General features: G+C 36.4%; 1 long non-coding RNA gene across 1 annotated transcript; it reads left to right on the top strand.

Moving 5' to 3' along the window:
* On the top strand, positions 1–26464 carry LOC103349094 (uncharacterized). Its single transcript, XR_517298.3, has 3 exons — positions 1–64; positions 203–289; positions 25789–26464. It is a non-coding gene; the product is annotated as an uncharacterized lncRNA (long non-coding RNA).

The raw sequence follows: 26464 nt of genomic DNA, 5'->3' as shown, positions 1-26464 counted from the left end.
CCTGGAATGCAGTAGGTAATGGCTCAAATGGTTGTGTCTCATTACCCATGTTGGACATCAAGGAGTGAGTTACCTAGTCTTTGTTTTACAGTGATGCAACTTTGTCTAGTGTAGACATTTGGGGGAATGAACCATTGGATGGTTAACTATTTGTCTCTTTATCTCTGATTTTTTAAAAATACGTTGTGTCGCTTTTGATAAGTGGCTCTGAACGTTGACTACAGCTGACTGAGACAATGTTGGAGGGCAAGAATGAAGGAGAAAGCTTGAAGAAACAGGAAATTTGAGAGTGAGTCAATGTATATATATAACCCAACTTTGCCATTTCATATTCTCCATAATTACATTGTCTTTTTCTCTTTAGGCTAATTACTAATGTACACTAATATAATGCATCACTCTTACATTTTTTTGACCATTTACTATTACTGAGTAAAGAAACTGGTGGAATCAATAGAGACATTAAAAAAATCAGCTCATCTTCACAAACTTTGTGCTATTGAAGTGATGATTTTATGTGTGATGAATGCATGAATTTTTGTGAGGTAATTATTTTTATAAATATATGCATATATACAATGTATATATATTACGTATAAATAATAGACATTTATATTCTTTTTTGTATCAGTAAAGTGTTTGCATATGAAGCCTATTTTGTCTTTTTCTTGAAGACCCAAATTACCCTATATTTTTCTTATAAGAATCTTACATTTATTACTAATTCATACTAAATATATCAAATTAACAATGGCCTTAGCAACTAAATTTCTATTCTAGAATCTTACCTTTTACTTAGAGAAGTATTGTAAATATAGGCACAAACACGTCGTGCAATATGATAGGGTTATTTACAAAGTGAGGAAAATACATATGTATGTGGCCTTTGTTTAGGGAGAATGGGCCAGGAAAAGTAGAGACTTTTATACCCTGCTCATTTGGTTCACATGGAGAGAGAAGAGAGCTTTCACTTTACCTGACTTCTTATGAGCTTAGAAAGGGAATTGTTTACATGGTCTCATTCTCAGGTCCTGAATATGAGGAAGTGCTTCCTTTAGAAGTAGTCATCTGATGGACAAATGGATGAATAAGATCGTATGGACTAGGGGAGGTGTGGATCCCAGCTTCCAGAACTTAATCCAGCTGTCAGAATTACCCCATATCACTGTCACCTGATTCTTATTTCTAATTTTCATTTTTTCCTGGAAATTAACAATATAATGCACTCAAGACAATGGAATAGAATGCATTTAGGTATCATATTTTTATTTTTTCTATTTTAGCATATACAAAATGATATTCTTTAATGATATTTTTTCTGTACTTCAGCAATTTTTTTTATTCGATTTTTATTTGTGAAGCAAAGAGACATATACAGTATGGATTACAGTCATCTTAATGGATGTCTTAGGTGCTGAGACAAATGTCCACCCTCTTCAACAATTCTTAAATACATTGCATGGTGAATATACTTTGTAAAAACGGAAACCAGAGTAGTTTATCTTATATGACTTTTCTTTCATAGAAAGGAGTTTGATGGCCAGCATTGTGACACGATGGGTATTGTTTCATAGGGTGTTAAGCCACTAACTGACATATTTTCACCCCATATCAGAGTGCTTGGTTTGGATCCCAGCACCTCTGCTTCTGATCCTACTTCCTTCTATTGCATCTTTGGAGACCTAGATATAATTCCTTGCTCCTGGCTTTAGCCTGGCCCAGATCTAGATTTTGAGGGAATCTGGGGCATGTACCAGTGACTTGACAGTTTCTCTTTCTCTCCCTACCTCTCACACTTCTTTCTCTTCTGCTCAAACAGATGAAAATAAATGAATAAACATAAAGGAATAAATGGAACAGTAAACAAAACTGCTCTTATAAAAATTGACCACATTATCCAACATATAACAAAATGTTAGAAAAAAAATATACATTTACTTGTGTAAAATGTATAACTAAATAATCATAGGTATATATAGATAGATCTATAAGTATGTATAGGTAGATTATCTGTATATAGAGAGTTTTCTATTTAATAAATAGCTTTTAAAAATAAATTGGTAATAAAGAATAATGAAATGATAAAATTCATAACAAGTAACAATATAAGTGTATTAGTAACCTGTCATTGCCCTGTGTTTGATTTAAATGTCAGTGTTTTTTGGTTTTTCACAACTGATGAAACATAACTATGATAAAATATACTCATGAATGGCTCAGACATCTACCTCTTTCTAGAAGGCTTCAAGGAAGCACTAAATTGTGCCAACAAAACTCTTGGTAACAGTTGAATTGAACAAACTTTCTGGTATCTCACTTCTGTGTTTCAATCTCTAAGCACCAATTTTCTGCTCAAAATGTTTTCCAAATTTGCTATATATTTTTTCAGAGACAAATGTTTGAAATCCAGGTAATATTTTAGTCAAAGTTCTGCTATTGCTTCAAAAACGCATCCTGTTTTCACATGGTATTACATTTTTCGTTTTGCTTTAGATAAATAAAGTACTTAAGGCAGGCCCAGCTTTGTCTTGTAAAAAGGTTGGATGGAAACACGAACCCACATACCATATGTCTAAAGATATAACAGTTATAAATCAAGTTAACAGATTGTAAATTAAAGTGTATTTTGTGTCTTTAACAACTATATCTTCATAAAGTCCTGGTAAACCTGATTTGAATTTAGACATACCAGACTCTATTTATTGCCAAACTAAAATTCAGCACCATAGACAGTGACAGCACTGGCTTCCAATCCACTTCACTTCTCATCCCCAAGTTTCTCATGGTGTACAAGAGAGATTGAACATACACAAGGGACACAATTGCTCCACTGACACATGTGTTTTCTACTCAATAAACAAGTGATTTGGTCCAGTACCTCTGAAGAAACAACTAGTAAAAGGGCCCTTGCAGATATTGAAACTGGTCTTCGAATTACCTGGATTCAGATTTTCAGTCACAGTGCATGATTGACCAAATGAATCAAGAACTCTGTATGGAAATACTTCCTTGGCATATGAGAAAATGTATATGTGGAAATGAGATCCTGCATGTCTCCAAAATAGGCACGCTGACGAACTTCCCCTTTTGCTAGGGCTTAAATACAACGTGCCTTACAATGGGTGGAATCACCTTGATGTCATAGCCTTCAAGTGGAATACCAGGTGCACCACACCATATGTCATGGAATAGAATCACATACAAGCCAATGTAAGGTGATTTAAGTTTTTCAAATTAAATTTAAATGAAACAAAAGAAGCAAGAATGAAGATAATACTATGGGTAATTTTAGTCATATAAGGTACATATTCTCCATAGACAGTTTAATTTTAAGCACCAGAGTCTAGTTTTGAGTAAGGGTCCCCAACAGATGAGAAGATGCATGGGCTGCTAATAAAATTTTTCTATTAAAATTATACATAATGCATGGTGAAATAAGCCTTACCAATAGCTGTAGCTTGTCAGTTGTCCTGCTGAATAGATATAAATTTATGCTTTAATTTTTAGTCCTGAGAACATATGGACTGAATGGGACCATACTGAATGTCACCAGCAGATGGCCAGTATAGAGGAGACATAGCCGTCAGCCCAGATGTACCATAATCACGACTGGTTTTGGTTCATGTAATTCTAATGGAAAGTTATATTACTGTTCTTGTTATTAAATATCTCTATATTGTTACAGTATGTTTTTTCTCACACATCTCTTACTGTGCAAAAACATCTTATGGTATCTAAGTCTCTTATGCCAGTGGTTCACAATATGCACAGTTAATGCATACTATGTATTTCCATATTTTATTAGCAAATGATAGCATGCCATCTAAGCTAACTTTTCATATGAATTTCAACATTCTCACATTTTTATATATGCAACAAAATTTAGTATTTGGTTGTAATGTCTCTTTTTCATCTCTAATTTTACTTATTTACGTTTTTCTCTACCGTTCTTGCTAGAGGTTTCTCTATTTTTCTATTCTGTTTTTTTTTTTTTTTCAGAGAAGAAAGGTTTGTTCTGTGTTGATCGTTTGCATCTTATGTTTTTAGTTTCAATTTCCATTTTTTTCTGCTCTGATCCTTATTAGTCCTTTCCTCATGCTAATTTTTTTCATTTTTCTTTTTCCTGATTTCTAAAATCCTTAAGATGTATTAATGCATTTCTCTTTTTTATTAAAGCACTTAAGGCTATGTATTTCCCTCTTAATCCTGCTTTTGCTATATCTGAGAGGTTTTGATATATTATGCTTTCAGTTTCAATCACTTCAAGACAGTTTTGATTTTCTTTTTTATTTTTTCAATGACTTATTGGTCATTCTGTAACATGTTGTTTAATTTCCATATATTTGTAAATTTCCGTAAATTTTAAAATAGTTTATTGTTTCTTGTGTGTTGATTTCTAATGCTATTCCTTTGGTCTGAGAGGATACATACATAGGATGATTTTAATTTTTTTTTAATTTACTGAGACTTGATTTGTTACCTAATATATGGTCTGCCATAGGGAGTGTTCCATGTACTGATGAGAATAACACGTTTTCTGCAGCTGTTAGGTGAAATGCTCTGCAAATGTCTGATACCTGCATTTGCTGAATGGTATGGTTCAACACCAATGTATCTTTGTTGATTTTCTGTCTGAATTATCTGTTCATTGATGATAGTCAGTTTTTCAAGTCTCCCGCTATCAGTGTATTGCAGTCTATCTCTCCCTTTAAGTCTAATAGTAATTACTGTATACATGTGGGTGTTATTGTGCTGGCAATATATTAGTTTACAATTGTTGTATCTACTTCTGAATTGGTACATTTAACAAAAAATAATGTCCTTCCTTGTCTTTCTTTAGAGTTTAAATCATAAACATCTAGCCTATAGAGTTTCCACTGAGAACTCTGCTGTAATTCAAATTGGTTTCCTTTGTCTGTAATTTGATGCTTTTCTTTAAGTGTCTTTAGAGTTCTCTCCTCTTCCTTAACATTGACAATTTGATTACAATATGCTTTGGGAAAGATCTTTCTTGGTTAAATTTGCTTGCTTTCTTTTGAACTCCTTATAACTTTATGTTCATGTTTCTCTGAAGCTTTGGCAACTTTCAACTATTATTTTATTTAATAAGTTCTCAAAGCCCTTTTCTTCCCTTCTCCTTCAGAAATACATATAATACAATTATTTGGTAACAAAGTTATCCCCTATTTTTGTACAGATATCTTTCACCTTTTTTTAGTTCCTTTCTCTTTATATTTGTCTAATGGTGTTACTTAAAAAGTCTTTCTCCAAATAAAAAGTATTTCCTTCATGTGGTTTGTTCTGCTGTGCAAGCTCCCAATTGCATTTTTTAAATTTTGTTAATAGAAATTTTCATCTCCAAAATTTTTGGCCTTTCTTAGTGATTTCTATCTCCTTAGTGAATTTTTATTCATGGCACCTATTGCTTTCTTCATCTTTAAGTTGTCTATCCATCTTCTCTCACATCATATTTAGCTTCCTTACATCATTATTTTGAATTTTATCTCTGACATTTAATACATTTCCTTCAGTTCAGGATCTAATTCTGGAGAACTATTCATTTTTGTAAGTGCCATATTACCTTACTTCTTCATATTTTCTGTGTCTCTATGGTGATACGTGCCTCTGGTGTAATAGTCCTTCCCTCTTTATGGAGTAGGTTTTATTGCAATAGAGTATGGTTTAGATGGAAAGCGAGCTTAGCTTATCGCTTTGGTGTTAGTATAGATGATCTCAGTAGTGTAACCTCTGAGTGATTTCTGTGGCTTTATTTAGTTTCAGCTTTGACTATTAAGTGGCACAGTTTCATGGTCTTCAGCAATTCACGGGGTAGAAGTGTGACTTGGAGGTGAATGTGGGCTTCCCATGGTATGTTTCTTCAGTTCTCAGGGAGTTGGGGATCAGTTATACTATACTTATAATAACCAGTGCCTCATTTCTGGTGCCGAGAGACACAAAAGCGGCTGTGCCCTTGTCCGACTGGCAAGCCTGAGAGATTCCGAGGCTCATGGCACCAATAGCTGTGGCTCTAGGACTGTGTGATATGAATAGGATCTTCCCTAGTTACCAGTGAGAAAGTGCAATCTGTGCAGGGTCTTATTACATCAAAATCCCACATTCTGGACTAGGGAATGTGAACTGAATTCTGCTATGGTCCTACAGGGTGAGCACAAGGTATGCAGGAGGATTTTACACTGGCAAGGATTGGTCTGGAGAACTGGAATGCAGGCAAGTTCTTCCCCATGTTCCTCTGGGTAGATTCTGTGTGGTTCCAGGAAATTAGTGCTGACTGTTACACTTCTGGTGTTGTAGGATGCAGTGTGGTCATTGACCAGATCCCCCAGGATGGGGATCAGGTGTTTTGATTTACATATTACACTGTAGATTGCGTCTGGGGCTGTGATTTACTCCAAAACTGTAATACTAACAACAACAGTACCAGTTTCACATGGTACAGAGGAAACCGTCCCCAGTTCTCACAAGGCATGCAAGAATGTTGCTGGGATTCGTGCCCAGGGTCTTTCAGAGCTGTGAGCTAGGATAGGCAAAGGGAACACCATAGGTTGGGTCCAGATTTTTTATGGAATGTTGCTGGTGCTGTCCGAGAAAACTGAGAGGAAGACCCCAAAATAATCTAGGGTGAGTGAGCACAACTCCAGCACTTACATCCAAAACTCACAATTTTATGATACAGGGTGTCTGTGTTGTTGTGTTGTGTTGACTTTGTCTCTGGTTCTTTTGGTAGCCATAGAACAGAGGTCAGCTGAATGACTCTACACAGCCAGTTGACTCTGTCATTTTGTCAGGGTTGCAGAGGGGAAGGAGGCAATGTAGTTTTCCCTTTATGGAACAAAGTAGTAACTCTGACTATAGACGGCTCGCTAGGCAGGAGATGAAGTCAGTGGGATACTGTAGAATTCTCCCTCAGTTAAAGCTGCCAGTGGTGGTGGAACCTTAATCTGGGCTGTCACTTCCCCGGTGAAAATTTCTGTCAGTCCCCTGGGAAAGTTCTCTTCCTTTGTTTTTCTGGTATCTTCTGCAGCTGAGGTCATGTGGTTTCTCATTACTTATCCATCGGGGATACCCCTGGAAATGTTAAAATCTTGTGGAGATAAATATATTTAACCTGAGTGGACATTACATAGGATGCATGTAGTGACACATCACATAGTACCCCATAAAGCTGTAAAATTAAATGTGTACTAAGATTGTTAAAATAAACATTATGATTTTTTTAAAAAATCCCTGTTTCGGAAGCAGTTTCAACAGAAACTAAAAGCCTTATGAATTTCTGGATTTATTATTTTTTTACTTACTCTCCTTCTGCCATCCCTTGACTTTTATTTTTCTGTTTACTGTGAAGTGTTCCACGAGGAAACTACTTTTCCAAAAGAAAAGTGTTATATATTAGCAAAGGTCAAATTTCAGCAAACAAGAAAGGTTTGAGAGCAACAGGTCAAGTTAGACTTCATGTCAAACATGTTTACTCCTCCTTTTATCAATTAGGAATAAAGAGAATGTTCTATTCATTTCATCAGTGGTAAGCATTTCTATGGTTGTAATGAAATTCATGACATGCTTGTATTCTAAATAATTGTCAGAGCCATTAAACAGCATTCCTCTCAACTCTACTTTTCAACTAGATATGAACAAATATCTTGTGAATATTCAGCAGTTTCTGTTTTCCATAAGAACTTCATTATTTCATATTTAGCGAAAGCTGTTCATGCCATGAATGTCTGTAATTCAAAACTAGAGACCTAGTCACAGAGTACTGCAGTAACATCACTTGTTTTTATATTGCAGTAAAATCATTTTGAAGAGTTTCGAATTCCTATACATTCCTATACAATTTATTTCTCATAATCATTTATACATAGGTGACTTTATTAAATGCATATTTGCCTTACTGTTACTTTCATGTATGTTTTAATGCAAATAAGCTATTAAATGCTTATCTATATAGTTGAAAATGTCAATATCAAGTTCCATTAGTATAATTAAAATCAATGCAATAACAGATGTTAGTGCAATCTTTAGTTTTTTTCCTCATTTATTTGATATTTCTATGGCAAGGAGTTAAATTACTTCCATTTCAAATATCACAGAACATTGTCAGCTTTGAATCCTAAAAAAGAAACTTTTGTTTTACTGGAGAAGTATATGTTATGTGCCCTGGGGATACATTAATGAGCAAAATAGCCATATTTCCCATTGAAATTGGAATCTTAGAGGTATATACAGGAGAATTGCAGACATACATTTAAACATTTATTAATAGGTAGTAACAGTTAAAGAGAAAAATAGAGTGATGGGTTTCAAAATGTTGGAGGAGTTTAAACATGAACTATGATCTAAGATATATAGAAAGACTGGAAAATCATGAAAATATTGATATTATTATTGCAATATTAATAATAATAAATCATTTTTAAGAAGGAATATTATCAGTATCTTGCCATGCACATTGGTGAAGTTGACATAGTAGCAATAAAGATAGTGGGGCTGGTGCTGTGCCATAGCAGATTATACTGCTGCCTGTGAGGCCGGTATCACATATTGGTGCTCCACTTTATTTTTTTAAATATTTTTTTTAAATTTATTTGACAGATAGAGTTAGACAGTGATAGAGAGAGAGACAGAGAGAAAGGTCTTCCTTCCATGGGTCACCCCACAAATGGCCCCTACAGCCGGCGCTGTGCCGATCTGAAGCCAGGAGCCACGTGCTTCATCCTGGTCTCCCAAGTGGGTGCAGGTGCCCAAGCACTCGGGCCATCCTCCACTGACTTCCCGGGCCACAGCAGAGAGCTGGACTGGAAGAGGAGCAACTGGGACTAGAATCCGGCGCCCATATGGGATGCCGGCGCCACAGGTGGAGGATTAGCCAAGTGAGCCAAGGCGCTGGCCCTGGTGCTCCACTTTGATCCAGCTTCATGTTAATGTGCCTAGGAAAGCATTAGAAGACAGTCCAAATTTTTGGACCCCTGATCCCATGTGGGAGACCTGGAAGGAAAACCAGGCTCCTGGTTTAGCCTGGCCTAGCCCCAGCTGTTGTAACTATGGTGAAATGAAGCAGCAGATGGAAGATTCTCTCTCTCTTTCATTGTTTCTCCTTTCTATGTTACCCTGCCTTTCAAATAAATAAAGAAATCTTAAAAAATAATCAAAATAGTGTTAGAAGATAAAACCACAACAATGATCATAGTAAAAAAATATGGGAATTTCAGTCCACTTATGTAGTTTGGGTTTTACTACAATTTAAGAGGAAACACATTGCAGACTTTAAACATAAGATATATGATGTGTCTCCAATTTTTCACAATTAGTTATTACTTTTATTGAATTATGAAGAGAAGACCATAGGTAAGGGAAGGTAGCAGTAAAGATACTAAGTAAGTACTCCTGCAAAAATCTGGGTAAGATATAGTACCCAAAGCAGGATTATATCAGTAGGAGATCAGTTTGAGACTTATTAGGTATGTGGGACATGGCCTTAAAGGACTTGGTTTCTAAATGCAATTTATAAACACAGTGATATTTTATTGAAAAGTTATATAATCTTAATTTCAGTGATCCTAACCCATAAGTAAACATGAAGTAATAATTGTAAACTGTAAATCAGAACACCTATTACTCACTGCAAACACAAGCATTTTTCTTCTATATATTATGATATCATATAAAAGACTATTGGGGTAGTTGTTTAGCCTAGTAGTTAATATGCCACATCCCATAACAGAGTATCTCTTTCGGAAAACCTCCTGTGGCTCCTGATTCTGGTTTCCACTAATGATAATGGCCCAAGCTATGGGGTTCCTGACACCCATTTGGGTTTCATAATTAAGTTATGAGCTCCTTGAAATGGCAGGGCCCGTCTTGACCATTGAACACATTTGAGTAGGCAGTAGCGCGCTCTATCTCTCTTTCTCTCTCTTTGTTTCTCTCTCCCTTTGCCTCTGAAAAATATGCATGGGGTGGTTGTTGTGGTGCAGCAGGTTAAGCCACTGCTCGGGATGTTGCTATCCCCTATTAGAGTGCTTGGTTCAAGTTCGCCTACTCTGAGCATACCATTTAGTTTCTTGCTAATCAACTTAAGAGGCAGCTGATGATAGCCCAAGTACTTGGGTTCATATCACTCATGAAAGAGACTTGGATGGTTTTCCCAGCTCCTGACCTGCCTAGTCCATACCTGCCTGTTGTGAGAGTTTGGGGGAGAAAACCAGCAGATGCAAGATCTCTCTCTCTCTCTCTCTAAAATGAATTTTTAATAATAAATAGTATTCTAAAGAATACATATCCCATAATTTCTTTATCCAGTCTACCGTTGATGGGCATTTAGGTTGGTTCCAGGTCTTGGCTATTGTGAATTGTGCTGCAATAAACATTAGGGTGCAGACCGCTTTTTTCTTTATCAATTTAAACTCCTTTGGGTAAATTCCAAGGAGTGGGATGGCTGGGTCGAACGGATCTGATTTCATCATCATTTAAAAAAAATCATCTATTATTTTTCACTTTATGTTTCTGTGTGGGAACAAACTGTTGAAATCCTTACTTAAGGTATACTAAGCTGATCTTCTGTATATTAAGATAATCGAAAATGAATCTTGATGTGAATGGAAAGGGAGAGGGAGTGGGAAGGGGGAGGGTTGTGGGTGGGAGGGACGGTATGGGGGGGAAAGCCATTGTAACCCATGAGTCGTACTTTGGAAATTTATATTCATTTAATAAAAGATAAAAAAATAATAAATAGGCATTATAGTAAGAGTAAATATGGAGTAGATCACTGCTTTAAATAACATGTGTCTATGATCCACAAACTAAAGAGATGCTAATCTAATCAGGCTCGGGAGATTTTCAGAAAATAACTTTTGTGGAATATTATTTGTTTTATGAATTTATATTTACTAAGTGAATGGTAAACCATGACATAAGAATGTATTTTATGTAATATAACCTATTAATACCATAAAGTCAGAATTCTTTCCATCATGTGAGCTTTCAGCTTGAAGTCATCAGTCTGCAGTCCAGAAAATGGCTTTCATCATGGTACTGGCACCCTTATCTCAGACTTTCAACTTCAAGAACTTTCAGAAATAATTCAAGATTCCTTGTAAGGCACATAGTCTATAGCATTTTGTTATGGCAATGTGCATTGACTCATATAGTAATGCATTTCCATAAGAGAAACTATGAGGAGGATCTGACTGAAAATACAACTAAATTGCAGAACAAAAAAAAATTCATTCCTAATAAACATATTTTAAAAAACACTCAAAATAACATTGTTAGGAAGGAAGTTATAAGACTATGAGAGATCTTCAAAATATTCATGAAAAATATGTATTGTTCAGAATTCTTTTCAGGCAATAATATAACTGCATTTGACACTTGCATGCACTTGGTGATGTCTAATGATATTTACTGGCTAGTAATCTAAAATTGGAAAAGAACCAGTAAAAGTGTTTTTGGTATCATAGTCATTAAACCATTCATTGCATAAATCACAATTCTGAAGCCAAAAATGCCTCTAGAAGTGGCAAATTTTAAACTTTATTTTCTTTCAAAATAAGTGATTTAAACATAGTTTCTCTTAAAATATTTGTTAATGTTTAAAAGCAAAGGTAAACTATGTGGAATTTTTGTAATTTTAAATGATTAAATTCCTTCTCTTAGATCACTAAAGCTTTATGAAAACTATGGTCAAAATTCCAAGTTTCACTATTATCAAGCCATTAGGATTCTGTGCAGCAGAATGCCCCAAAGTGTGAGCACATGGAACACAGATGCCCTCTGAAAGTGAGTGTCCCAATGCGCATACTTTTGAGACTGTGATAAAACATTACATACAATTTGTAACATTCAAAATTATTATTGTAATCTATGAAAAATTATACAAATGAACCTATTTGCACTTTTGCAATCAATCATTTTGCAAAATGTGTTGGGTGATTTTTATTCATTCAAGCCTGTTACAGTTTTGTGTTATCTTAACATTTTATCATCACATATATAAAATGTTTTCAAATATAAAAAGTCAATAATTAGAATTTTTAAATAGTAATGATGGTAGCCAATAGATACAGTGAAAAAATTAACTAGCTGGAGTACAGAAAAATACAATAAATAATCTAACACACTGATTGCTTTTTTGACATAAAAATGGTGTAATGTGTCTATTAATAGTTCAGGGTAGGTCAGAAATGTCATCCTCAGATAGGAATTTTATCATATTTTATATGTATTTGCTTGACCTCTGTAGTAATTCTGACTTCCATGCTTCAGAGGATAATTCATTATGCTGTAAATCAGAATTTCACTAAATGACTAAATCTCGCCTGCCAATTCATGTGATAAAAATATAACCATTAGTCACATACATTCAAATACAGAGTCTTTCCCAGGAATGTCTTAACTAACAACCAAAATGGTAAAAGCACTTTGGAATATTTCCAATATTTATAGAAAAAGTCTTTATTAAAGCTTTAAGAATTATAGTAACAAATCTAAAATGTGAACACTGCAGTGTATACATTGTATATTTTAACTCTGTGAAGAGAAATATTTAATAATTGTTTAATAGGCAATAGAGAGAAACTTTTGAGAGTTTTCTATTACAAAAACGATTGACTACAAATATAATCATCTAAAACATGTTTGTACCACTGAAACACAATTTTTAAAATATTTTATTTTGATTATTTACTTTTAATCAAAGCATAAATTCTAGTATTTGATTTTTAATATACATAAAGATTTAAATTGTATCTATAATCAAGTTATTTAATTAAGAGTAGTTACATGACATGTCTTTTAATATTTTTTATTTATTTGAAAGTCAGTTATACATAGAGAGACATAGAGGCAGACGGAGAGAGAGAGAGAAACAAAGAGAGAGAGAGAGAGAGAGGTCTTCCATCCTCTGGTTCACTCCCCAACTGGCAGTAATGGTCAAATCTGTGCCAATTCGAAGCCAGGAGCCAGGATTTCTTCTAGGTCTCCCTTGCGGGTACAGGGACCCAAGGACTTAGACCATCTTCCACTGTTTTCCCAAGCCATAGCAGAGAGCTGGATCAGAAGTGGGGCAGCCAGTACTTGAACTGGCGCCTCTATGGGATGCCAGCACTGCAGGTGGCAGCTTTACCCAATATGCCAGTGCGCTGGCCCCATGTCTTTTAGTAAACAAACGATGCCTGCTTTATTTCATATCTGAAATAATTAAGCCACCAAGAAGAAATGAGTGAGTTTAAAACACTTATATAAGTTTGATTTCATTAGGAGGATTATGAAAATTCAATAAATATACTGAGGTGTATTTATTTTAAAATAGTATACTTGTCAATTAAAAAATGCATCTCTAATCATACACAATGCCATTATATGGAATTACCTGGCAGTACTGGGTACACCATTATTCTATTCTTTCCATGTTAGGAATCTTTAAGAAGGGACATTTTTAATCAAATGTAGCCCTAGATATAGCATTTTTAAAAAATCTTAAGTTTAGGCTGATAGTGTGGTTTTGTTGTGCATTCTCTCTATGCATGCAGATGATAGCCTCTAATTTTCCTTTGATCCTAACCCTTAGTGTTAATCAGGTGGTGGTGGCCACTCAGATTGGTCTTATAGAACTTATTTGTGATATTATTGCTCATTATGTGATATTTCCCCCAGATTAAAATAGATCAGAAGTGGGACTGGCAGTATGCATAGCAGGTTAAGTCTCTGCCTGTGGTGTTGGCATCTCACATGGGTGCCAGTTCTGGTTCCAGCTGCTCCTGTTTCAGTCCAGCTCTCTGCTTATCTGTTTATGGCCTGGGAAAGCAGTGGAGGATGACAAAGTTCTTGGACCCCTGTATGTGCATGGGAGACCTGAAAGATGTTCTTGGCTCCTGGGTTTGGATCAGCTCAGCTCTGGCCATTGTTGCCTTTTGGGGAGTGAACCAGTGGAGGGAAGACTCCTCGCTCTGTCTCTCCCTCTCACTGTCTGTAACTGTACCTCTCAAATACATAAATAAAATCTTTAAAAAGTACATCAGAGGGGCCAGAGCTGTGGTGTAGTAGGTTAATCCTCTGCCTGCGGCACCGGCATATCATATGGGAGCCAGTTCTAGTCCCGGCTGTCCCTCTTCCAGTCCAGCTCTCCTCTATGGCCTGGGATAGCAGTAGAAGATGGCCCAGGTGCTTGGGCCCCTGCATCCATGTGGGATACCAGGAAGAAGCATCTGGCTGCTGGCTTCGGATCAGCGCAGCTACAGCCATTGCGGCCATTTGGGGAGTGAACCAACAGAAGGAAGACTTTTCTCACTGTCTCTCCCTCTCACTGTCTGTAACTCTACCTCTCAAATAAAATAAATAAAATCTTTAAAAAATAGATCAGAAATATACGCAAGCAGACATATGATACTCAGATAAATAGATAAAAGGAGAGCTGGTTTCAATGAGGAGAACAACCTACATTAAATAAATAGGGAAACATTAAAAATAAGCACTGAAAAGTTAGTTGTAAATGGGATTATATTTTAAAATTGCTTATTCTATTTTTAATTAATAAAATTTGAGTATTTTTTCATATTACCTATTGGTTTTGCCAGTCAGTTGCTGCTTTCAGACAAACAGTATCTGTTTTTCTTTCTCTACACTGAATCTCAGAGCAGCATCTTTCCCAGGGTAATGAGGCTCTTAGGGCGGGGTTAGAGAACTGAAGTTAGGGAATATGTGTTTCAGGAGTCCTGACTCACATATCTCTTCTTGTCCTGATTCCAGTTCCTAAGGCAGCCCTCACCTCAGTTATAGCTCCTGAACATCCCATGTAACATTTTCTCTGGAGAAAAGTCTGTATAAGGGCGTTTATCATACAAGTTGTTGTATTATCATGTGCAAAGTACACTTGACAGCAATCCTGTGGAGTGGGGAGAAAGCAGTGAGTGGTTAGACGGAGAAGCTGAGCTACAGGCAGACCAGCAACACTCTCAGCAAATGTCACAGTGTGATCATGAGTTACAATGATCCTTCAGTACTGACTTGAGTGGGCTGATGTGGCCAAGTGTGTAGTTGCACTTCAATTCATTGTTGGATGTAGGTGTCTCAAAAAACTACTTGAAGCTCTGGCAACTGTAGAAATTTCAGAAGGCATAACAGTTGAGGATTCTCTATGTAGTGTACACTGAACCACCGGGACAAGTCATTCCTTGAACTTCAGAATTTCAGTGTTCATCAGAGCTCAGAGCTGGGCCAACATTCTAACTATTCTAATAAACACCTTTCTGGGAAAATTATAGCAAATGAATGCCAATTGAAATACTAACCCAAAGACTGTATGTGGTCTCAGGGAATCATCTGAAACTTGATCCTTCATGTCTCAGCACTTACTTTCTGAAGAATTTGAGATTCTAGTACCATTCCTTTAGAATGCAGTCAGTTAGCTTTTGAATTTATATTAAATCTGAGTGAGGGAAAACCCCAGAAGTGGCCAGGAGAATCACTTTGCTGCCAAACATCCTGAACTCTGCTATGTACCACATTCTTGTTAACTCCTAATTTCCAGGATCAACTTCTCAGCCTGGATAGTGACACTAATTCTTGCGTTATACTTTGACATTTGGAATAGAATACACCCATGTGGTGATGGCAGCTTATGTTTAACCAGTTCAGTCTCTGTGTCACCTGGAATTCATGCTCCATTTTGGTCAAACCAAAGTGTCTACAGTAAATTCACCAATCACATAACTGTAGTGAGCATAATAGGAGTGTTGATAATCAGGAATAAGCTTGTTTCCATTTCCTTGGATCTTGGACTCCATTGAATCTACTGGAAAAAAATAGCACTATATGAAGAAATATATGTATATGTATGGGTATATAAATAATCTTGCACAGCCTGACATGCAGGATGGTGCTCCAGCTGACTAAAGCATTGTCAAAAAAATGATGTGTACATTGCACACAATTTATCATGGCAGCAACTGGTATTTAGCATTTTAGATCTGAAGGTCATAGGGCCATGCCCAATTTTTTGCTATAAAGTGAAAATCCTGGACAAGCATGGTCATGAGAGTTATCTCACTTTAGTACATCAAGTGCTCAATACAGGTTTAAGTAATTACCCTGTATGAGCCCTGTGGACATGTAAGAAATATACACCAATATTCATATTTGAATATGATCCTGAATGAGCATGACTTGTGTCCCCAAACCTCTTGCATATGTTCACATTCTCACATTATAATGTTAATCACTGATGGAATAAGGGTGGAGAATTTATCTAATTATGGCATCTATGAAATAGATTTGTTGGTGGATCTTTAGGTCACTGGGTATATGCCCTCAGGAGCTTGGTTCTTTGAAAGATTGATTATTTGAGTTCAAGTTCTATAGCTTCTATCTCTCTCTCCTTCGTGGATCATCATATATCACTCCTTTACAGACACCATTATCAGCCTCCACTGACTTTGGTCTATGTCGCTTAATCCCAAAATTTACCTGCAAACCTAATCATGTATTTAGTTTAAGTCATGAGAGGAGGACTAATGCACTTATCCTGTCAGAATGGGTAACCTGTTCAATTGTTGGAGTAAATATAGTCAAGTATAATTTTTTTAAGCAATGGTACTGTATCATTGATGCAGTGTTAGTCTTAACTGATGGACCACATTAGTGGCTATAGCCAGATAAGCTTTGGAATCTCTGTATCTGCTATCATGGTTATTTGATTTTGTACATCGTAACAGAACTATACCAATTACAGAGGATGACACATGTCAACTAGCTGTGCAAATTTGTAGAACATTTTAAGTGTTTTACATTGTTGTATACTACATAGTGAATGATACCATTTAATGGTTTTCATCATAATTAGTTTCGATTTCATGGGCCAACTCTATATCTGTAATGTTACACTTCTTGTCTTAAATCTTAAAATATTTTTCCTTCCAGAATTCTGACTCAGTCAAGGCATTGGCTATTTCCAATAATGGGCCACTATTCTTTCCACAAATTAGAGCTGGCTAGTTTCATAAACAAACAAGCTCTACGTCAGAAGCAGTTTTCTTCACCACTCTCAAGTCTACACTGAATTAAGCTCAGGTTTTCCCCTTTGTCCAGGAGCTTCTTATAAAGTATCGCTCACAGAATCATTGGTTTGATATTATAATGAAGGATTTGGGTATCAGTGGTAGATAAATATCTGGGGTTATTCATCAAACAGTTTGTTTACATTCTCTGCTCCCACTTTTACTTTATCCTGGGTATTCCTCTGTCATCTTTCACAAAGCTTTTGTTTGGCAGACATAATCATCTAATTTGATGGTTATTAGAAAATCCAAGTCACTATGGGAAAATGGGATGAGATTTTTTTCTAAGTACTTTATGAAACCAAGCAATTTATATCAGGATAAAGTAGTTCACCAACATTTATTTCCCCCCAAAATCATGATTAATATTGTGTTGCATTTACCATGGTCTTTCTCTGGGATTCCAGGTTTTGATATTTTAATTCTCACACTGAGAATTTCTATAACCTCAAGTCATTATCTGATATAATTTGCAGCCCTGAGTGATAGCAGATGTTATAAAATGATTGCAAAAGTGGTTACTAGTTTGTTTAATTTACTGCAGTCTGCTGATATTTTCAATGAGATTTCTGAGTTTTATAGAGTTCAACCCTGGGAATTAGAATTAAATATTTTAGGGAACATTACCTCTGAATCCTTCAGTATTGAGAGTATGAACCAATGCTGCTAAAAACCATGGAAATGATGTTTTTGATATGCTGCTAACTCAGTCAACGTATGGGACACTTTCAGAGGTGCACACGTCACCATGTACTCTAGGATTGCTCTTATATACAGGTCCCTAGGGAAATGCCAGTGATGTCTGTTAATTCAGGAATCAGTAGATAGAACCCCAGGGTAGATCTTCCAATAAGGAATATCATGTGGGATTGGGAATTTTAGAATTTCCTCAGGTCTGCATTTATTATAGGACATCTGTGAACCTCAATTAAGCATAAAACCTTGCTGATGTTTTGGGTCCTGGGGATAAATAAAGATTTGGAACTTTGCTTCAGTTGCCCTTGTATTGCTTAATTCTACTTCGCTAGTTAAAAAGTCTCTGAAAAATGGCCATAAGTCCCTCTGGGGAACACCTAGAGGAATAAAGGCATTGTACATTTGATGTCATGTTACAGGTCCTTCCTGAGGGTGTCTGAATTTTTCTTCAGTGTACATTTTCTAAGGTGAAAAACTGGCTGAGATCCAAAATCTTGATAAAGTATTATGTCTTCTGATAACCTAGTTCTCGTTTCTTTCAGTTACACACTTCAAGTAATATGATTGTTGATATTCCATTTACACTTTACCTGAAGATGCCATGATTTTTACTTTCTTTATTATTTCTTTTTATCTCCTATTTTTCACATTCATTTATTTTTATTTTATCATGTTACTATTGGTTGCTTGAACTTGCTTTAGAAATCATGGTTTGTCATTATTTTAAGTCATTGCTTTGTATAGTTTTCTTAGTTTTTGCACAAGGACTTAAAATGTACATAGGAATTTGATACAATATGCTGATATTGATTTTTTTCACCTAGAATAAATACAGAAATTTTACTTCTGTTTAGGTCTCTTTTACTCTTTCTAATTTATAGGATAATTTTTAAAAATTTCCTTGACATGACTTGGATGAATACATAAGGAATTTTACTAGATTGTCAAATATTTAATAAACTCATTGAACAAATAACTTATTTACTCTTTCTATGCATACCTCTCCCTCCTTCTAGGCCCAATACTTCCCAGTCTCTAGTAATGACTGTTACACTTTCAGATTTTTTTATCTTTTTTTAAAATTGTATTTAAGGTATACAAATTTTCTGTATTTCATATATACAGATTCAGAAACATAGTGACACTTTCTATCCTACCTTACTTCCTGCCTGTGCTCCCACACTTCTTCCTCCCCCCTCTTCTATTCCCATTCTTAACTTTTACAAAGACCTATGTTCAGTTAACTTTATACTCATAAGATTAACCCAACACTAAGTAAAGAGTTCAGTAAATAGTATGAAGAACAAAACACTGTTCCTCAGCAGTCAAGGCAAGGGCTATTAAAAGTCATCGAATCTCAAAATGTCAATTTCACTCCTTTAGATTACCTTTTAGGTACTCTGTTAATTACCACAAGCCAGGAAAAATATATGTCATTTGTCTTTTTTGGAATCCTTATTTCACTAAATATAAGGGTTCCAATTGCATCTATTTTGTTGCGAATGAAAGGAGTTCATTTATTTTTACCACTGTGTAGTATCCCATGGTGTACATATGCCATAATTTCTTTATCAACTCTTCAGTTGGTGGACTTCTGGGTTAATTCCACATCTTAGCTATTGTGATTTGATCTGCAATAAACATGATGATATAGATCACTTTTTCATATGCTGGTTTCTTTTCATTTGAATAAATTCCCAGAAGTGAGGTGGCTGGGTCATATGTTAGGTCTATATTATGATTTCTTAGGTATCTCCATATGCTCTTCAACAGTGGCTGGACCAGTTTACATTTCCATCAACAATGTGTTAGAGTACCTTTTCCCCCACATCCCTGCCAGCATTTATTTCTTATTGATTTCTGAATGAGAGCCATTCTAACTTGGGTGAGGTCAAACCTCATTGTGGTTTTGATTTGCATTTCCCTTATGGCTTGTGATCCTGAGCATTTTTTCATGTGTCTGTTGGCCATTTGAATTTCCTCTCTTGAAAAATGCCTGTTCAAGTGCTTTGCCCATTTCTTAACTGGGTATGTTTGGTGTTGTTGAGTTTCTTGATATATTTATGAACTCGGGATATTAATTCTTTATCAGTTGCAAAGTTTGCTAATATTTTCTCCCATTCTGTCAGTTGACTTTTTACTTTGCTGAGTGTTTCTCTTGCAGTGCAGAAGCTTCTCATCTTGAAATAATCTCATTTTTCAATTTTGGCCTATGATTGCGTGTGCTTCTGTGGTGTTTTCCAATGTCTTTCAGATTTTCCCCAATATTCTCTAGTGATTTGAAAGTATCAGTCTGTAAATTTATATCTCTGATGCAATTTAAGTGGAGTTTTATAAGTTGTAAGCTAGGAGTCTTCTTTCGTATTTCTGCTTAAGAAGATCCAGTTTTCCCAGCACCATTTGTTGAACATACTGCCCTTGGTCCAGGGGTTGGTTTTAGCTCCTATATATCCTTATTTTAAGATTCTTTTTTTAAACTTTTATTTAGTAAATATAATTTTCCAAAGTACAGTTTATGGATTACAATGGCTTCCCCCCCATAACTTCCCCTCCCACCCGCACACTTCCCATCTCCCTCTCCCTCTCCCATTCCATTCACATCAAGATTCATTTTCTTTTATTTTTTTCTTTTTTTTTTTTGACAGGCAGAGTGGACAGTGAGAGAGAGAGACAGAGAGAAAGGTCTTCCTTTTGCCGTTGGTTCACCCTCCAATGGCCGCCGCGGCTGGCGCACTTTGGCCGGCGCACCGCGCTGATCCGATGGCAGGAGCCAGGTACTTATCCTGGTCTCCCATGGGGTGCAGGGCCCAAGCACTTGGGCCATTCTCCACTGCACTCCCTGGCCACAGCAGATAGCTGGCCTGGAAGAGGGGCAACCGGGACAGAATCCAGCGCCCCGACTGGGACTAGAACCCAGTGTGCCAGTGCTACAAGGCGGAGGATTAGCCTAGTGAGCCACGGAGCCGGCCTTAGGTTCATTTTCAATTCTCTTTATATACAGAAGATCTATTTAGTATATATTAAGTAAAGATTTCATCAGTTTGCACCCACACAAAACATAAAGTGTAAAATATTGTTTGAGTACTAGTTATAGCATTAATTCACAATGGACAACACATTAAGGACAGAGATCCCACATAAGGAATAAGTACACAGTGACTCCTGTTGTTGACTTAAAAATTTGACACTCTGTTTATGGGGTCAGAAATCTCCCTAGGCTCTAGTCATGAGTTTCCAAGGCTATGGAAACCTCTTGATTCTAATATTCATCTTTCCTTTCTGAAGTTACAAGCTTTCTTCTATTACCATTTCTTTTATGTTTATAAAACTTGGTTTAGCTATTTCTTAAAGCTAATGATAAAGTTTCTTAGTTTTTATTCACTTGACAACATTTTCTTGAGAATCTATTCCCATGGTATATTTTTTCCAGGGATAAAACTAGCAGCTGATTATTTTATTTCAAGCATAGAACACTGCTATGCTATTTTCTTTTGACTTCCATGGTTTTAGGTGTGATACTCATTTTTTTAAGTTTTTCTCCCCTATAAAAATGTTATTTCTCTCTGAGTACTTCCATGATATTTTTTTTACAGTTTTCAAGGTTAATTGTAATGTGTTTTTAAAGATTTGTCACATTTACACTTCAAATTCTTAAGTATGTTGAGTGATAACCACCAAATTTGAGAAGCTTTCAGTCACTATTTATTCAGCCTCACATTCTTTCTCCCACTTTATATGTGTGTGAATAAATTTTTTATATATATATATATATATGTAATTGCATGTTTTTGTTTGTGCAGCATCAATGTGGTGGAATGAGAAGGCCATGCCACGGTAGCCACTGGCAATTGAGCGTCAGTTACTCAGGGATGGCTTTGGAAACTGCCTGGCAACAGGCTGTGATTGGATGGCTTTGGAAACTGCCTGGCAACAGGCTGTGATTGGATGGCCTTGAAACTGCCTGGCAACAGGCTGTGATTGGATGGCTTTGGAAACTGCCTGGCAACAGGCTGCGATTGGTTGGGGCATAGACCACCCCTTGCCCAGATTGGCTGGTCTTGGCTATATAAGATGTGGTCAACTGAAATAAACGAGTCTGCCGGCTGCTCGCCTCAAGCCTACTTTCACCCAACTCCCGGGGTCTGTGTGGTGACTCCATGCCTTTTGCCCCCACCACGCTGCTCCTCTCAGAAACAAATCCACTACAACATTGTTGAGAAATCAACTGCAACACATCACCTCTGTTTTGTTCAGATCAGGAAAATACAATTAATTTGACCTCACTTTCTCTGAGTTTCCATATTTTATTCTCTGTCTTCTTTGCTTTACTATTCAGCTTATCCAGATCTTTCATTAGTGTTTATTGTATTTGTCAATTGTATAATTTGCATTTGGTTCTTTTTATTTAAACTTTATGTGTTTACCAGAATTTTCCTTTTCAGTTGTTTGATTCAAGATAATCTATACATTTTGCTAAAGCAATTGTATGAGGGCTGCTTTACAATCTTAGTTAATTATAACATTTGATTGATCCATGTGGTGGAGTAGATGTTCAGCTTCCTTTTTCTCCCTGATGAAACTTTGGGAACAGGAAATAGAATTTTATTGTTGTTTAGCTTGAGTATAGTAGTATCAGAAAAATTTTCTTCTGTTTTGTTAGGTTACTCTTGTTAAGTTCTTTGGCTGAAGAATCTGACATCTCTTGGAGCTTTTATTTGCCTTTTCTGTTGGGGTTTTTGGTTTTCAGGCTATTGCAATGCATTGTTCTGGATAGATGGGAACCAGTATTGAGGCCAAAGATCCTTTGCTGAGACATTTCTCAAATGACAGGATGTCTTAGTCTACCCAACTTCTTTCCAACTTTACATTGTTCCTATCCTTATTTATTTTCTTGGTCCTAGGATATTTTACTAGTGATGGAAAACACCTTGGGTGAATAAGCCTGCTTCATATTGCCCAGATCTCAGATGTATATGTGAAAATCAGCTCCCACCACATATTACCTGTTGGTCTGACCTTGTCAGTTGCCACTTATTAAGCTAATTGCATCCACCTGCACTGGTATTGTCTTGGAGCTCTGCCATATGCACTTATTATTTGGAGGCAGTCCAGAATGTTTCCATTGCACTCTTAAACATATTGTTGGATTTGTCAAGATGCAAGACACTCATACTCATTCATTCTGGTCATTTATCAGGATTGTTCATGCAGCTAACAGTTCTGAGAAGTGAGATCATATTCCCTCTAAGTGAAGAATTACCTTATTCTACTTGTCAATGACTTTAACATTACTTTGACTAGTATTTTTGTTATAAACACAAACTTTTTTTTGATCAGGAGGATACATGAAACTGTGATGAATCAATATGATAGCTTGCAATAAGTGTAAAAAATCCTCACAGCTATCATTGAGCTTATTTTCATAACACATTCTTGGATTATCATTCTTTATCATTGGGGGAAGGCCACTATTCTCATCAATGCACTTTTGTCACAACAAATAACATATTCTCTCATTCTTCTGCTGGACCATATTCATGTCTTAGGTGTTTCAGCTTTAATTTATTTATCCAATCCAGCATATTTAGTTACCTGAATTTTTAAAGTACTATTTCCATTGTCTCTCTCAAAAATTCTGGTGTACCAAACATAATTAGAATTGGATGCCATTTTTGCATGTATCTAGGAGCCACTTTTGTAGTGAATTTACAAAATGTCACCATATCATTTGTGGAATTACAAACCACATGTCCTAAATGCATGCTCCTAATTTGATAAAAAGACTATCCATTATAGTACCAGTTTCATCTGATCAAACCCAAATGTATTCTCCTGGTTCCTCCTGTTACATATTAGCTAGAACTTGTAGCTCCCTTGATTCTTAAATCACTTTCTCTTATCAGACCTGGCTCATCTTCATTGGCTGGGTTAAATTGCTATTCAATTTAGTCATAGAAATCCTTCCAAGGAGAAGGCATAATTGCATAATCTGAGGGGGGGGGGATATGGTGCTTTCTTTTTTTAAAGATTATTTATTTTATTTGAAATTCAGAGTTACATAAAGAGAGAAGGAGAGGCAGAGAGAGAGACATCTTCCATCTGCTGGTTCACTCCCCAACTGGCCGCAACGGCTGGAACTGTACTGATTCCAAAGCCAGGAGCCAGGAGCGAGGAGCTTCTTCCAGGTCTCCCACACAGGTGCAGGGGCCCAAGGATTTGGGCCATCTCCTATTGCCTTCCCAGGCCATAACAGAGAGCTGAATCAGAAGTGAAGCAGCTGGGAATCGAACCGGTGCCCACATGCGATGCAGGCACTGCAGGCAGAGGCTTTACCTGCTATGCCACAGCACTGACCCCAAGAATACGGTGCCTTCTAGGGCAGAAGAAAACTCTGTATCCACTCCAATCAAGAAATATACTTTCTTCTTTATTGATTTCTTATTTTTAATTTTTTTAAGAAAACAGAGGATAAGACTACATTTGCATACTATGTACATTCAGAAAAGTCTTTGGATTCATAGCTTGGGAGTTTTCAGTATAGATTTTTTTTTTTTTTTTTTTTTTTTGACAGGCAGAGTGGACAGTGAGAGAGAGAGACAGAGAGAAAGGTCTTCCTTTGCCGTTGGTTCACCCTCCAATGGCCGCCGCGGCCGGCGTGCTGCGGCCGGCGCACCGCGCTGATCCGATGGCAGGAGCCAGGAGCCAGGTGCTTTTCCTGGTCTCCCATGGGGTGCAGGGCCCAAGCACCTGGGCCATCCTCCACTGCACTCCCTGGCCACAGCAGAGGGCTGGCCTGGAAGAGGGGCAACCGGGACAGAATCCGGCGCCCCAACCGGGACTAGAACCCGGTCTGCCGGCGCCGCTAGGCGGAGGATTAGCCTAGTGAGCCGCGGCGCCGGCCAGTATAGATATTTTCCTCATACTATGTGTCAATGCCATGAATATTTGAAATCAAATATTAAACTTGGCAGGGCAGGATTGATTTTCCCAGTGGAGAATTCAATTCTCTTTGGTGCTTGGTTACTCTGTCAATTATTTCTTGGGTGTGGTCCTCAACTTTTATTTCTCCCTTTTATTATAGGAAATTCAAACAAATTAACTGATCCAGAAAACATCTGGATATGCACATAGCATTCAACTAGCAATTCATCTACCTCAGATTTCCATTTCATTCTTCAAGATTGCAATTGATCTTAGCAATAACCATTAAGTGTATTATTTGTATGCATATTCTGATTTTCATATTTCTTAATACTTGATATATCACAAGTACATGAATTATCTTTATCAGAATACATAGTTATATGTACCAGGATTATAATTTTCATTATTTCCATACCCAGTGCATAAGAGCCATTTATGTTTGCTTGGCATGCTACTGTAGGTGTACTTTGTTATGCAGAGTGCAAGTTATCCTCTGTCATAGCTTTCTTTCTCAACTTATTCTCAGTAACAATTGTTGCAGAATAGTTTCTCTAGAAAGTCAATTCCTTGATAAATTTCATAATTCAGGTTGTTATTATTTAATGTGCTCAGTTTTCTTAGAATAAACACCTGTATAAGAAAAGTTAACTAAACAGGAGTGAAAAGAGGAACGAAAAATTGGGCTCCATAACAGCCTCAGTCTTACTTACAGTGAATTTTTTGTTATACATTGACATTGTGAAACAGAGATCCTGGTATGTATCCTTGTTAGTTATCCTTTTTTATTATTTCTTGGTAAGAAGTTTTATTTTTATATTTTGTCATCATTATATGTCTTCAATTGTCATAACTACTTGTCTCCCTACTGCCAGAAAAAAAAAGTCAATAAGCTGATTAAAATATTACGTTTAACTTTTCTCTTTTCTATATGTTTCAATAAAATTCAGATTTCCAAGGAGAGTTTCCCCCTTATAGAATAAATTTCAGCATTCTCAAAAAAAAAAAAAAAAAAAAAAGGCTCAGGCATCCTTAACATGATTGTCATCACAAAAGTGTTTACTCCAGCAACTTGACAGTGATTCTCACCCTGTCACACTAGATCGTAACACAATGCACATTTTTCTCCAAGAATTTACCGCTTCATGGCTGAAATATCTTCTGTGTTGGTACTTCATTGCCGGTGAGACATGAGTAAACACAAGTGCTGGAAGCTGTTGGTCCTTTGGAGAAGTACTGCCTATGGATTGCAAGTGGGTAGTTGGAATTCTTCTCAGTTCAAGAGAAGATGATTAGGTTACTTCTTTTTGTTCAAAACACAAAGAGGGTTATTTTCCTTCCTTATGCATTTGTTGTGTCATCCTAGAACAGGGAGAATGAGGGAGGAGTGGAATGAATATTCATATGTATATAAAAACACACTTGTAAATAAAATTGAACATATGAATGGCTAAATATGATCCATCACAACTCATGTTTAGTACATTTAGCCTCATTGCAAAATGTGCATGTAAAATATATATGCCAGAGGGGAAAGGTTTAATGGGATATACCAAAAGTTGCTAATAAATCTCATGTATGAAGTAACTTTCAATATGTGATATACATGTTCCTATATTTTTTTCTAATTTATTGGGCAATGAACATACTCTGCTTTACGTACAGAATGATAAATTTAATTCCATTTGAAATTCACACACGTAAAATATCACATGACAATGATGTAAGGATATATTAGTAGGTGAGCCTTACTTTGAAAAAACAATGCTCTTCCTGAA

This window comes from Oryctolagus cuniculus, chromosome 9, assembly GCF_964237555.1.
Source record: "Oryctolagus cuniculus chromosome 9, mOryCun1.1, whole genome shotgun sequence".
NCBI classification, from domain to species: domain Eukaryota; kingdom Metazoa; phylum Chordata; class Mammalia; order Lagomorpha; family Leporidae; genus Oryctolagus; species Oryctolagus cuniculus.
Note: the sequence above shows the minus strand (reverse complement) of the source record. Positions and strands in the feature narration are given on the sequence as shown.